Below are 14,357 nucleotides of genomic sequence, written 5' to 3'. Positions count from 1 at the left end.
TTAATTTAAATTAGGTTTAAGTTTTATTAATTAATTAATAAGTAATGATTATGTTTTATTATTATTTAAATAATTAGGGTTTGTTATATTATTATATTAATTAGTTTATTAATAGTTTAATTAAAGTAATAATTAGTTAATTATTATTAGAGTTTTAATTAATTAGTTTTAAAATCTCTCTCAAATATTATTAATAAATAGTCGTGTCTTGTAATCGAGTCTAATTTGCTAGTTTCGTAATTTAAAGAGTCTCGTGGGTTCGATATCCAGACTTAGTTAGCTGTACTAGAGTCGACCGGTTTACTTCCCGGTTAGTAGTTTAAAGGTCTAGAGTATTACTTAGTGTCTAGATTAGTATAATTTTAGTTATTTATTTTATAACTACTTTTAGCACTTCAGTTGCTCACTCAACCTTGTGTTGACAAAACTATATTGTTTTCAACGCATATGCAGGTATTTGTTTGATGTGAAGTACAAGATCACTTAAGGATTTATGCTAGAAGGAAAACTTAATGAGACATATTGTAATTGATTGATATATGTACTTGTGTATTTGAATTTTGCATGGATGTTTGTTATTTGGAAATTTATTTAATAGATATCGAAACTTTTAATATTGCATGATAGTACCTTGAGAGTTGTGACAATCAGTTCGCGCCCCGACATTTCCGCCTTAGGTTGGGTGCGACAACATAATAGATGTAGACCCGTGAAATAAAAAGACGTGTAGAAATAAAAAGTGAAGAGATTTCAACAGCAATAGAAACTAGATAAATAAGTGATTCAATGATTAGATGAAATAATATAATTATGGTTCGAGAGAAAATAACAGTATCTAGTCGTACACAGGGGCGGATCCAAGGCCAAGAGAGGGTGGGCAAAGGCCCACCGTCCAACCGATATTCTTAGTGTAGTTAATAGTTCACTTCTTTTGTTTAAGCAAAAATGCCCACCCTCCAAAACTCCGAAAACATATTCTTCCTGTCGAAACCAAATCTGAAATAACTTAAGTATCTATTTACTTGTTAAATGAAAATAGAAAGATAAGAATGATGAAGATGAAACAGATACACAGATGATGAAAATAAAGTAGATGCTGAAAGGTAAAAGTTAAATATGTAGTGAAATAATTAAAATAACAATATTAGAGAGATGTGGGTTGATTTAACTACGTCAACTGTTTCTAACATCAACTTTAATTTTTTATAAACATTTAGTTTGTTATAAAATAATATTTGAATGTTTTCTTGAAGAAAAATTCTTATTAGGTGTATATGTATAGATAATAAAAGTCTATTTGTTTTTATAGTTATTAGTGTGTTTTATAAATTTATTCTATACATTTTTTATTTTATATGTTTATATAATTCCATAACTAATTTATTAGTATGGTTTCCAAGTTTTAAAGGGTTCAATATCCCTGGAAAGGTATAGGGAGCGGTTTTTTCTTTTGGTTTTTTTTTCTTGGAGGGATTTCCCGGTTGGAGTGGTGAGATTTTCATCTCCCCCTCCCCGGACCCCTCCCCCTCTTTTAAGGGCGAGTCCTTACTCAATTCGTAAACGAATTACGGACTCGAGGCTAGACTGAGTTTATTACTTTGCTTCCCTAGCCGGCATTTTACTTGTTTAATGATTTGGTCATGTTTCCGTAAGTAAAACAAAAATAAAGGTTTGTTTTTACCCTCTTATATAATTGTGTGGTTTTGCAATAGATTTTTATTTGAATTATATTTAAAAACTTTGAACAATTTCTTTAAAAGAAAAGTTATATCTCGTATTAATAAATACATAAATATTTCAATGAAATCCGGAAAGATAGGGCCTCGAAAGTTCAATTCATTTAGGGCGTCCATTATGATTGGGCAGGCTCTGTTCTTTTTTACTAGACCCGGTATTTTACCTGGTCTTTTTTGTACCCCGTAATAAAAATTTTTGGATCCGTCTCTGAACGTACACTACCATATATATAATAAATACCAAAAAGTGACATTTTCTAAGTAAATACGTCTATCAATACATTTATGATGAAACTCGTATATGGACGTGTTTACTGTTTACCCCATGCATTGGTACATTTTGATACTTTGTTAGTAGATGATTACATGCACACACACTATAAAATTCAAATTCATGAACTTAGCATTGGTCTCAACATAAACTAATCGATCAAACTTGTAATACAAATGTACGAATCTCCATAGGACCCAACTCGAATAAGAGCTGAAGGGTCAACGGGTCTACCTCGAACCGTTGTTGGTTCGTTCTCACTTCCGCCTTCAACCTTCCATGGCACCCTCTTCATGGCCAACCTATCTTGATTTGCTGATAAGCTTGTTTCTTTAATTGTCTTGATCTGTTAAAAACATTCGATACCGTTACAATAACATGATAATTCGCTTATTTTAAAAATTATTGACCTGACAGTGTACCGATTTTCTAGCAAACATTTTCTTCAGTTCCACTTTGACTAAGGTCGAAAACTCAACGTCTTCACCAGCCTAACAACATTCATAAAATATAACAAAATGATTTTGAAGAACTAAATCAAAATTACGTAAGAATAATATGCAAGTAAGGTCGAGTCACCTCGTATAGATGGGCTAACCGAAGAAGTACACTTCCTTCCTCCATTTCCTACATAAACAAAGGTTATATTATATATCAAAAGTACATTTTAAATCGTGTGTAATGACTACCCAAAAAGAAAGGTTATATTATAAACAAAGGTTATATTATATACCTGAAGTGTAATTAACACAACGTTTGGGGGTAAAACATAGTTCGGATCCACCATTGTTGTTGACCTTGTTGAGTGCGAAGATTTATAATCTTCTTGATCCTGTTAAGTAAATAGTTGTTAGATTATGATATCTACCCAAAAAGAAAAAAGCCCAACCCGGAAGATACCTCATGAGTAAAGGCTAGAAGGAGGGGTGAATATATCTCTTGGCCTATTGTTCTCCGCCACCTTGAGCCAACACCAACGTGGTCCACGCTCATATAATAATTCCCTCGAATCTAAAAAATTACGAGGTTTTATCGTTTTAGTATTCAGTTAGCATATCTATTTTCTTAATATCAGATAAATGAAAGTAACAATGTTTAAACTACCATACCACAAGTCCTTGGCACGCGGTCTTATTAAACACAATCTCATCAAGGGCTTCACGCACCCCTCTATGATCGTCATACAGCATACGCCTTTAAAAAATAACATTTAGTCTTTGTATAGTCTAGCGACCCATTTGGTGATACTTACAGTGAACTCAAATTCTGCATGTTCTTTGTCTTTGTATAGTCTAGCAACCTGTAAGCAAACAAACAAACAAGAAATTTCAAACAAAAACTTAAGGTTTTAGATAAGAATCAAGATTCTGACCTGATAGATCCACGGGTTGAACTGTTGGTGTACCTCTTCGACAAGTGGTCCACGAATGACTCTAACAGGTGCCTACAAATGACCCCGTTATATTATTCTAATGGGCCGAGCCGGTCCAAAAAGATTAAAGAAAAAAAGAATACGTACTGATCTTGAAACAATAACCGCGGGTCCATTGGGACGGAATATGTATGCTCCCGAAGGCTATAGCAAAACATACCAAGTATAGGAATGGTAAGATACTATGGACGGCCGTTTACCTACGTAAAGTGCTTTTGGTTTTATTATGCAGGACTTATATCTAGGGCTGTGCATCGGTCGGTTTTGGGCTCAAACCAAAAATTCAGTTTTTGGGTTTTTGGTAATCATTCTGTTTTAGTTTTCTTGGTTTTCTGGTTGTTGCAATGGGTTCGTTTCGGTTGTTTTGGTTTTGGTATTTGAACCTGAAATTTTGAGTTATAAAAAATGGCCCAAAATAATGAACTTGCCCACTTTGGGCTTGGTTCTTATTATTTAAAGTGATGATTAATGGATTAAAACACATTGGGTCTAAATTTTTTGGGATACACCATTTATTAATTCTTTATGACTTAAAAATCAAAATTCAAAATTACAAGCCATAAATTCAATAACAAAAGTGGGCGTTTCAGTTTTTAAGGGTTAGGTTGAAAAAACATAAAACCAGACTGTTGGTTTAGGGTTGGGTTCGTTTATGTACAGATTGCTTTTTTTGATTCCATGCACATCCGTCATGGAAGTGTGACCCACAAAATGAAAACGGGCCAATATATATTATTGAACCTGGTCGCCAGTTCCGCTACCATACCAAAGATAACTTTGTTGTATCGGTAAATCAATCTGGAAAGTCCAATAAAAATCATTATAAACTAGAAAACCTGGCATTTTATTATCTTTTTTTTTTATTAAAACCAAAGCTTACCCCGGTCCTAGAATTAATAATTCTTTTTAACTGTCCAGACTGTAACGAAAACAACATTTTTAAACTTCCCGGTCCGATTTCAATAGTATCATTTTGAGGAGTATCTTCCACAGAAACATATGCTCCTGCATTTTCAACAAAGTTATAAATTAACAAACCAACAATAATAATCATTATAGACACGATAAACAGTCATAAAAGTACCTTTTTCATGTGTCTGGGTAACAAAGTAAGTGTTCCAACCCAAAGGTGGCACAGATGCTTGAAACAAAAGCCAATATTTTGGAACATCTTTGGATGAAATTCCCAAATTAGCCTCCATGTAAAAGCTCCTTAAGTTGCTTGTTATGTTGTCAAGTTCTATGAATTGGGATTCAATCGTATTGCCCTCGTTATCTTGTACAATGAAGTTAGCATCTTGGACCTGTTAAAACAGCTAACAGGTCAAAACAAGTGTTGAAACTATTTTGATAATTATATAGACCTACGGGAATCCTGATAATATTTGTCTGATTCCATCCAAGAGCGTTATACGCTACAATAACCTGAAAAGGAACAAATTTTTTTAATCAACGGGTGATTACAGTTTTCGTCTTTTATGTATGGGTGATTTGTAGTTCGTGTCAACTTTAATTAGTACAAGAAACGTCCTTAAAGTTCATATGTTGTCACACTTTTTGTCATTTCTACGAACTGGTGGTAGCTTTTTCAAATGACTGTATTGCCCATATGACTAAAGAGCAAAATGTGCAATTAAACAAACTACCTACATACTTAGTTGACCAAAATGCCTTCATTGTAAGGGCAAACTGGTCATTTTTAAAAAATTCATAACAGAAGTTAACAACGGTTAGCGGAGAGGACGACATGCATAATTAAGAAAATGCCCTCTCATTAGTGGACCAATGCACCTTCATTAGTTGTAACTTGTAAGGGCAAAATGGTCCTTTTAAAAAAGCTAACAGATAAAGTTCACATCGGTTAGTGGAGAGGATGAAAGTGTGACAACATGAAGTTAAAGACCCAATTTGCAAGTAAACCACTTAACCATACATAAGGACAAAAACTGTAATCCAAATTTTATCATAATAACTAATTTTTATATTTTGGAAGCTGGATTACCAAACTCTTCCCAGAAGGAATGTTATCCACTGGTGGGCAATAACTTATATTGAGCAATGGACATTGTCAGATACAAAATAACCATCATATAAATAATTACAAAAACTAAATTATAAAACCTAAAGATTAAGTTTGAATAATAAACACCTGGCTAAATGTGGATGTGGATATGGTGCAGTTTGATGTAGAACTAGTTAGGCATGATAAAGCTGAATTGACGACAGCCTCAGCCTATGGCAATAAAACTCATAATCCGAGTTAACTAAAACGTGTTGTAATAAAATATTAATTATAGTATTACCTCGAGAGCTCCAATTGCTAAGCGTTTTTGGTAATCATTTGTTGTATGTTGTTTAGCAGTACCAGAAACCGCATCATGATGTTGTGCAATTCCTAAAGCATCTCCAAGACTAAAAGTGTTGGACCCTTATTTCGCCTTCCCACAAAATACTCAAGCTGCCTTGATGCCTGATTAATTTCTCACTAAATATTTATTATAATTTTTTTCTAAATATGGGAAGTTAGTAAAAATCTAATTTCGTAGTTTTTTACCAAATAGTATCCGCTCAATGAACGAACGTAACGTTTGAGAGCCGGTCTACTTGTAAAATAACCCGTCCAGTAAGAATCTTCATTATTCGCGTATCTTCACACAATAAACAAGAAGTATAATGAAGTATGATGTATCTGATTAGATTTAACTATTTAAGGTCTTGAAGAAACTAACGGGAAATAATCATGAGTTTTGAGTGGCCAAGACATATTTGAAGCAAGTTTTGCGTCTGTGTATATAGATGGAGTGGAATATAATGTGTTTACTCGACCATCCTGGAATTAGTTATGAACATATTACATCAATTTTGAGTTAAAGATCATGAGGATAAACTGAAAATTATAATTATAATTGTAATCAGTATTATACCATGTTAACATAGTGTATTAGTTTGTCCATCTGCTTAAACCAAGATTCTGCATATTGGTATCTAAAGTCCTCTCCCATTGTCCACATAATATGATTAGTCCTTGTTACATTTGTCTGTTTGATATTTCCAAAGGTATCATTATTTCCAAAAAAAAAAAAGTAAATTATTTTTAAACAACTTAAAAAAAAGTTACTTGTGCGAGTGCTGCATCGATGAAATCATTAACTCGTTTAACAACATTAACGTCAAAGAGAAGAGGTTCGTCCTGTGATATCATCATCATAAATAAAACAAAATTGTTTGTTACATTTACCTAGTCCCCCTTGTTAGCATGGTATTGTTGGGTCCTATGAGCTTTCCCTAACAGGTTCTAATAGACAAACTAAACAATTAATATCAATACCTGAACGGGCTCAAAATCTCCACTAACTTCAAAATTAAATCCATCGGGGGGACTATAATGTCTCGGGAAAACATTTGTAAATATCTGAGATGACGAACTGAACGTTTTTGAGCCTCGCCACACAACTTCAAGACTTTTATCACCCTTGCGTTTTTCTCGATCTTGATAATCAATACGTGCAAAATGCATTGAATCAAACCCGACCAGAGTATCACAAAAACCATCTATATAAACTTGTTCAAATGTATTCGATAATAAACGAGAATTAACTTTATCCTACCTCTGCTCCTAAAAGATAAGCTTGAACCGCAGAATGCCCGAACGGGTCAATCTGCCAACCGGCCCGAGGAGTCACGTTGAAGTTTGACTTTATTAGACCATGGCCCAAAGTTGTTTGGTCGATCATGTCAATGTAATGTGTAGCGGCTTCATCATGCATGCACCAGCCTCCATTTCTAATAATATAATTAATTATTCCAAGCATTAGTTTCTAACTATTATAAGATACTATACTATCAAACGTGTGTTGGCTGCATACACAAATTCTAATTGGCCATCAGAAACGAGCTTTTTCACTTGATCTTTTCAGTTTGAATTAGCCACCATCGACTGAAAAATGCCTGTTGTAGATCAAAAATTCAACAGCTAGTTATGAAGTTGATTAATGTAAAGCAGATTAATTGAGGTTAGTATAATAATACATTAATACCATTTCAGCATATATAAACTTTCTGTTCGGATCACGAAGCAACGACATGACAACCGAATCGAGCACATTTTCAACACAAGCAACCTATATAAGAACAAATTCAAATTCAAGTGTACGCTATGACAGTAACTTGAAATGACAATGAATGAACCTGAATGCTGTTATTTGATCCAATAAAGTACTGATCAACTGTCTTCAACCAACCCACATCATCATGTGTGTGTGGAACCAAATGAACATTCAGTTTACCCTCAACAATGCCACCTCCAGTGTTGTACCCAGAAGTCAACTCACAAGAAACAAGAACACAAACCGCCAAAGCCCATAAAAGATAAGGAAATGTTGAAAAATTAGACATGTTTTCAACAAATTCAAACAACCTAATCTACATCCACATATTATGATCAAGTATGGAAAGAAAGATGACAAAATGTAATGACTTTTGGCCATTAGTTTGGTGGGATACAAACAAAATATACACAGACTGTTTGTCCCTCAGCCGGCTAATTATAATCATGATTATGGTTCAGGTATATTATTATTATTATTATTATTTTGTCATTAATGCAATATCTCAACGATGCTTTTTATAGTCCATAGGCCAAGGGGGGTTAAAATAAATCAAGGGCTATGAGCCACAAATTTTAGAAAACAATTTAGAGCATTTATAATAACAAACATTAACAAACCGTCACATTAGTGTCATATCATATCTCAAACATTTTTCAAAAACTCATACTTAGAGCATCCACAACAACAAACTCATACAAACCGTCACATCATCGCCACGTCATATTCCAAATTTTTCTCAAAATTTTCATTTTCTTCCACAACAACGAACCTCTACAGATCAACACATCATCACCTACTACTTCATATTTAATCAGATATAAAATACTTTTACAACATTTTTTATTTTATAGTTAATCAATTAATATTAATCTTATATAATACCCACAAACCACAGTGCAGTGTGCACCACTCCCATTTTACTATTTTTAGATCTGAACCATTTTCCAATAGCATCCCCTTCTATCTAAAGACAAAATCATCACTTCTCACCAGAGCTTCAAAATTAATGGATGCAAACAGTCGCCGACGAACAGAAATTGATCTCCCCATAAATCGAATCGTGGTGGAGACTGTATAGTTACCGCAACCAATCGAAGATGAATGCTCTAAACCTTCATATCGATTAGATCTGAAACCATGGCGGTTGATATAGATTTTGGTGAGGTTTCCGTCGATCGATTGTAAGAAATCAAGAATTTCTTTTATTAGATCTAAAAGGGCCCACCCTACTTGTTTGTATCAAGTCTGCAGAACCAGACTTTTTCACCAAACTTGTGCGCCACAACGGTAACGTCTGCCGGATCTTCATCCGCCTCCTGCCACCTGGATTTGGACCTCGGGCAACCCACCCCGTTGTGGATGCTCTTAGAGCATCCACAACAACAAACTCATACAAACCGACACCGACACATCATCGCCACATTAGATTCCAAACTTTTCTTAAAAACCTCAACTTTCTACCACAACAATAAACCTCCACAAACTTTATTAAAAATATTAAATATGTATGCATATGTATATATAGTATTTGTGTGTATAAGAGGGGAGGGACTCACTATACAAGTTTGAAGCATATTTGCAGCCATGGACTTTGTTTCCTTGGACCGGCACCACAATGGTGTTTCCTTGCCATATCAAGTTTGCTTTCTTCCACATCACCCGAACCTTGGGGTGTGGCTTGTTGTAGATGCTTTTACTTCCATAACAACAAACCTTCAGAAACCAATACATCATCACCTACTACTTTATATTTAAACAAATAAAAATACTTTTATAATATTTTAATTTTTATATATAATTAAATAGTAACTTTTAATATATTAAATTTTATATCTAAATATCTAATAGTAACTTTTAATATGATCATGTACAAAACCACTGTCACATCCCAACCTACGGCGTAACATGCCGGGACGCGACATTGATTGTATCATTGCTTAGAAGACACTAAGTAAAAAATACATGTGTTAATATCTAAATTATTCATTCATATAAAAAAATTTCAGAAGCACAAACATTGTCTCAAAAATATCTTTACAAATCAATAATTCAAAGCATAAATAACTTAAAACAAAAGTGTTCTTCATTTATCAAAGCAACCTAAGGTATCATCTAACTTCCAATACCTGATTCACCCGATAAAGCTACCTATGTCATGCATGAAAATATATATTTTTGTCAACATAAAGTTGATCAAGTAAATCATAGTTTTTGAGTATATATAATAATAAAAGGACAATTCCATGCAATAATCGTAAATTACTACAACTAGTAAACAATACATAAAAGTTGTCTTTTCAACCGAATCGCATTGATAACGGTTTACTCCGACGACGTATGATCATACTAATGAGGATGTGGTATCAACCAACATAAAATAAACACATAGTCATATTCGCACATAACAACGAATCGAGCAATTACAATTATGCATATAACGGAATTGCTAGTGAAAACAATAAGTTGATTTTGAACACATAACGCCCCCAAAATTGTAAAGCGGTAAAAAGGGGGATGTGAATATACTTACCTTATAGAGTTGGATAAACGAGGATGAGATAATAAAAGAAAAGGCTATGATGAAAATGGTCAAGCTCCTCGAGACTTGCTGACAATTAATCCTAGTTGTTAATGATAAAGTGAGTTAAATATAAATGACAAAATAATATGACGGATCTTGGGTCTCAACGAGGTTATTAATGTGTAATTAGTCTTATTATCATAATCATATGGCTGTTGTGTTTAATTTTTTAATTATTACTATTATTATTTGTATTTAATTATAATTATTATTGATTATATATATTAAAGAAAAGTTAAATGGAATAGTTTATGTATCTAATATAATTTAGTTCATTAACGAGAGTCGCAAAAGGGATATAAATATACATTTTATTTATAAAGTGTAGGTGTATAATATATATGTAGTCTCACTCATAACATTTAAACAAAGTATATATATATATATATATATATATATATGTATATATTCATAAATATTAAAAGAAAAGAGTTATCTTAGAGTTCGGTTTATCAGAATAATTTATTTAACGTTTTGAACACCAAAAATAACAACGAAAATACTAAATGAATAATAACAAAAAAAAACAAAGCAAAACCGGGCCTGGGGATACTTGAACCCACGTTCCCAGGCCGGCTTAAAGGCTTTAAAATAAACGCACCTGCCACTGGGGCAGGTGTCTAACACGGTTATAACTTGACACCCATTTCTTATATACTAAAACTGATTTCGTTCTTTCCCTTATGAACCCTAAAAATTAAATTGACCAATTCGTTCAAGTTTTGTTTAAACTGATTTAGGTTTAATGTTAATTGGTTAAAGGCGATCATGATGCGTGATTTAATTACCTGATATGGTGACGGACTGACGGGGAATGAAGAACAAGAAGACGCGGCTCTATTTTGGTATAGAACGATCTTGATGAAGGATGGTGTGATGTAAACATGTTAGGGTTTAGATGCGCGAGGTGAAGGAGAGTGTGTGTACATATTTAATTGAAATATAAACGAATTTATATAGAGTTTTAGGAGTGATTTGGTCCGCGGTTCGTTTTTAACAAAAAAAACGGTCAATTAGTTAGGGCTTTCCATGTTTTAGGGTGTCGGTAGGATCGAATTAAGGTAAGGAATAATAAGGGCATGATCAATTACGCGTAAATCAGTCCGAAATCGGGGGGGGGGGGGGGGTATGCCCGCGACGGTGATCAAGGAAGGAGGAGGGAAAAGTTGAATAATATTTGCAGTCTTGTCCTCGATCTATGGTGTTCGATGCAAGATTGGATAAATTGTTAGTTTGGGGTTTGATTTTGTACAGCTCTTATAGTTGTTAATAAAAGAAATAAATAAGTAAAAACTAAATGAATATGTAACTTTATTGATAAAATACCCGAACCCGGGTCGAGTAATGATTACAAATGCAAGAAATCGGAAACCCGAAATGTTACAGCATTCCCTACTTTTGGAAATTTCGTCTTGAAATTAGAGATTAAGTGATGCGTGCGTGCGTGTGGTATAAAATATAAAAGGATGGAATGAGTTGCTTTAGCACAAGATCGTGTTTTAAATTTATAAAATTGATTTCTACAAAGACTAAACACACACAAAATAGGCAAGTGTACCTATCGTATATGTAGAATAGTATTGGTAAAAACCAAGTATCGATCCGTGGACACAAATGTTTCTAATAATAAATCGTTGTTTTACTTTAATAGGAGGTTTTAATCATTTTGGGGTTAAGTTTTGAAATTTTTATAAAATATAAATACTTATATATAATATATAGGTGACCTAGATAAGAAATTCTAAACGAGTTGTTCAATTATGCGAAGGTTACCATCTAAGATCAAGAATCCACTCCATTTTAGCATTGATAATTAATATGTAGACATGTGATAAACTTATCGTAGCAATATATGATAGATAGCTCCTTAAACCTTAAGTGATCATCTTTGGCACTAAGGAGATGATATGCGCATTTCAAAGTCCACCCTTTCTTAATGTCATACCATCTCAATGATGTCAATTTAAGTTGGCAAGTAGTTTCGTAAAGTAGAAAGATTAGGATTGACTTTAATTTCTCGAATACCAATTCTAACAACTTCGGGTGGTTGTAGTTCATCACACAACCTCCCCTTGGTTGATTTAAGTAGGTTATAATTACACATTCAGTTAACATATGGTTTCTTTAACTAATTTGATATCCTAAGCAAAGCCATTTTCGGATTACCAAGGTTTAGAAAAATACACCATAACTTATATCTCATCATTTCTAAGTACAATATAAGGATCCATGTTTCGATAATGTATCAAAGTATTTCCATCTTTCAAGAACATGAATCGATCATGAACGATTGCCAATGAGATTGACAACCACCAACTTTGAATTAGTGATTTAAGATGGTGAAACATTTCTCATCAAAATATAATTGTAATATAACCATGTACTTTACTAGACTACATCACATGTCTTGATTAATTATCAAGTAAAATAAAGCTTCTTCATAGATTTTAGATGGTAAAAGAAGTTTAGCTCATAATGAGCATGATGATAAACATTAAGATGATTGATAATAACAAATACATGATAAAACTTGGAACAATCTAACCAAATGTAGATGAATCTTTCTTCTTAATGATGTTAATGATGGTTGATGATGATGATTAGTGGTGATGACCTCCAAACCTTCAAACCGTTCACTAGATCTTCAAAGTGAGTGTTAGTGTGTGTTTTTATAAGTGAAAACCGGAGAGAATTTTTTTCAAGGCACACCAAATGAATGCAACATGAGCCACTATTTATAGGCAATATGGATGGTGAGGCACGGCACCGTGCTTGCTGAGCACGCCCCGTGCATTTTTATGACATGTGCCAGATTTGTTTTTGTCGTTTCTGGAAGGTAAGCACGGCCCCGTGCTTCCTGAGGCACGCCCCCGTGGTTTTTTATGACATGTGCTAGATTTGTTTTGTCTTTTGTGTGAGGTGGCAACGGCCCCGTGGTTAGTAGGCACGGCCCCGTGGTTTTTAGTGACATGTGCTCAATTCTTCTTTGTCTTTTCTGCATTCCCGTCCACGGCCCCGTGCATGATGAGCACGGCCCTGTGCTTTTGTTTCCAGATTTTGTCTTTTCTTGTGTCAAAAGCATGGGGGCGTGTTTCTTTGTTTTCTTCTGTTTTTATTCGTCTTTTTGCTTGTTTCTTTGTTTGGGGTTTGGTTTCACCTGAAATTATGTTTTATTATGATAAGTAGCCTTTTATGCTATGTTATTAGATAGAAATTCAGTTTTTAGAGATTATTTGATGCCGAAAAGATGTATATTTCTATGTACATCAAACATCCCCACACTTGAACATTGCTTGTCCTCAAGCAATCTTCTTATAAATATCCTCTAAAAACAACAAATTTAGATTATAGCTATCCCTTAAGTGATCTCCAAGAAGACGAAACAAAATAACCAATCTTTATGTTAGTGATAAAAGAGAGAGAACTTTTGTTTTTATGAGCTTCCGTTTATGCAAAACGTCACGTTCTCACAATGTTCACTCACACTCGGTTTTATATCTGATCATACCTGTGATGTAGTTATGTGAACACTCTTAGCCAAAATGCAACCTGTGATAAATAAGCTTGTAACAAGTTCAAATCTCCACCTTTTGAAGGGTTGCATAGATCAGAAGGTAAAAAGGGTTTTGGTTTAGTGTGAGTAAGAATTGGTATTTTGTGGCGGTTCAAGGGTTAATGGTAAATACAACTTCAACTGATTCTCGGGAGGTTGAGATGTCTTCATTGGTTAGCTCCTTTTCTCTGAGTTTTTTTTTTAACCTAATGACTCTTTTAAGGTCAGATCGTCAAGACCGGTTTTAACGAGGATGTGGATCCATTCTTGCTCAATCCTATTCTGAATATAACTTCCAACTCTAAAGGATCTTTCGGCTTTGAGCCTAATAGCCCCCACCCTCATTAGCTCGGTATATTCATGCTGAGACTGAGTTTGACTTTTCTACATCTTCCTTCGTGGGACCAGTTTCCGCAACCTAAACATCGTTCATATCTTTTTGCTCTTCTCTTCATTGCGTTTTTGGAAATTCCACAGAATGGTGGCCTTTGTTCGTTTTGGCGCCACTTTTTCCTCACCTCATTGCTAAAGAGAAAGATTCTCTCCCTAAGTTCTGGAGGCAACCTAGGTTTTTTGAAGTGTATGCAACAAAGGAAATTGAAATCGAAAGAATGCATTTCCATTTCTTTAGGGTCTGCCGGTAAAAGACCAGTGTTGTATTTTACCAGTGAAAGT

The 14,357-nt window shown here is 34.0% G+C and overlaps 1 pseudogene across 1 annotated transcript in view; it reads right to left on the bottom strand.

The window, feature by feature from the left end:
* Positions 1-2,166: 2,166 nt before the first annotated feature.
* Positions 2,167-14,357, bottom strand: part of LOC143559323 (alpha-mannosidase-like) — a 31,632-nt pseudogene continuing 19,441 nt past the window's right edge. Inside the window, exons 4-28 of the transcript XR_013139917.1 lie at positions 7,628-7,861; positions 7,477-7,560; positions 7,306-7,387; positions 7,049-7,222; positions 6,768-6,972; positions 6,558-6,629; positions 6,364-6,477; positions 6,169-6,269; positions 5,994-6,087; positions 5,743-5,909; positions 5,592-5,672; positions 5,442-5,507; positions 4,808-4,864; positions 4,524-4,743; positions 4,320-4,444; positions 4,181-4,237; positions 3,527-3,583; positions 3,380-3,451; positions 3,251-3,307; positions 3,117-3,206; positions 2,908-3,018; positions 2,741-2,839; positions 2,587-2,634; positions 2,430-2,498; positions 2,167-2,353 (exon numbers count right to left, since the gene is read on the bottom strand). The product of XR_013139917.1 is annotated as an alpha-mannosidase-like (transcript). The remainder of the gene's footprint in view (positions 2,354-2,429; positions 2,499-2,586; positions 2,635-2,740; positions 2,840-2,907; positions 3,019-3,116; positions 3,207-3,250; positions 3,308-3,379; positions 3,452-3,526; positions 3,584-4,180; positions 4,238-4,319; positions 4,445-4,523; positions 4,744-4,807; positions 4,865-5,441; positions 5,508-5,591; positions 5,673-5,742; positions 5,910-5,993; positions 6,088-6,168; positions 6,270-6,363; positions 6,478-6,557; positions 6,630-6,767; positions 6,973-7,048; positions 7,223-7,305; positions 7,388-7,476; positions 7,561-7,627; positions 7,862-14,357) is intronic.

The sequence above is a fragment of the Bidens hawaiensis genome, unplaced genomic scaffold (assembly GCF_021521415.1).
Source record: "Bidens hawaiensis isolate Kalapana, Puna unplaced genomic scaffold, B.hawaiensis_p1.1 tig00001088_1, whole genome shotgun sequence".
In the NCBI taxonomy this organism is placed as follows: domain Eukaryota; kingdom Viridiplantae; phylum Streptophyta; class Magnoliopsida; order Asterales; family Asteraceae; genus Bidens; species Bidens hawaiensis.
Note: the sequence above shows the minus strand (reverse complement) of the source record. Positions and strands in the feature narration are given on the sequence as shown.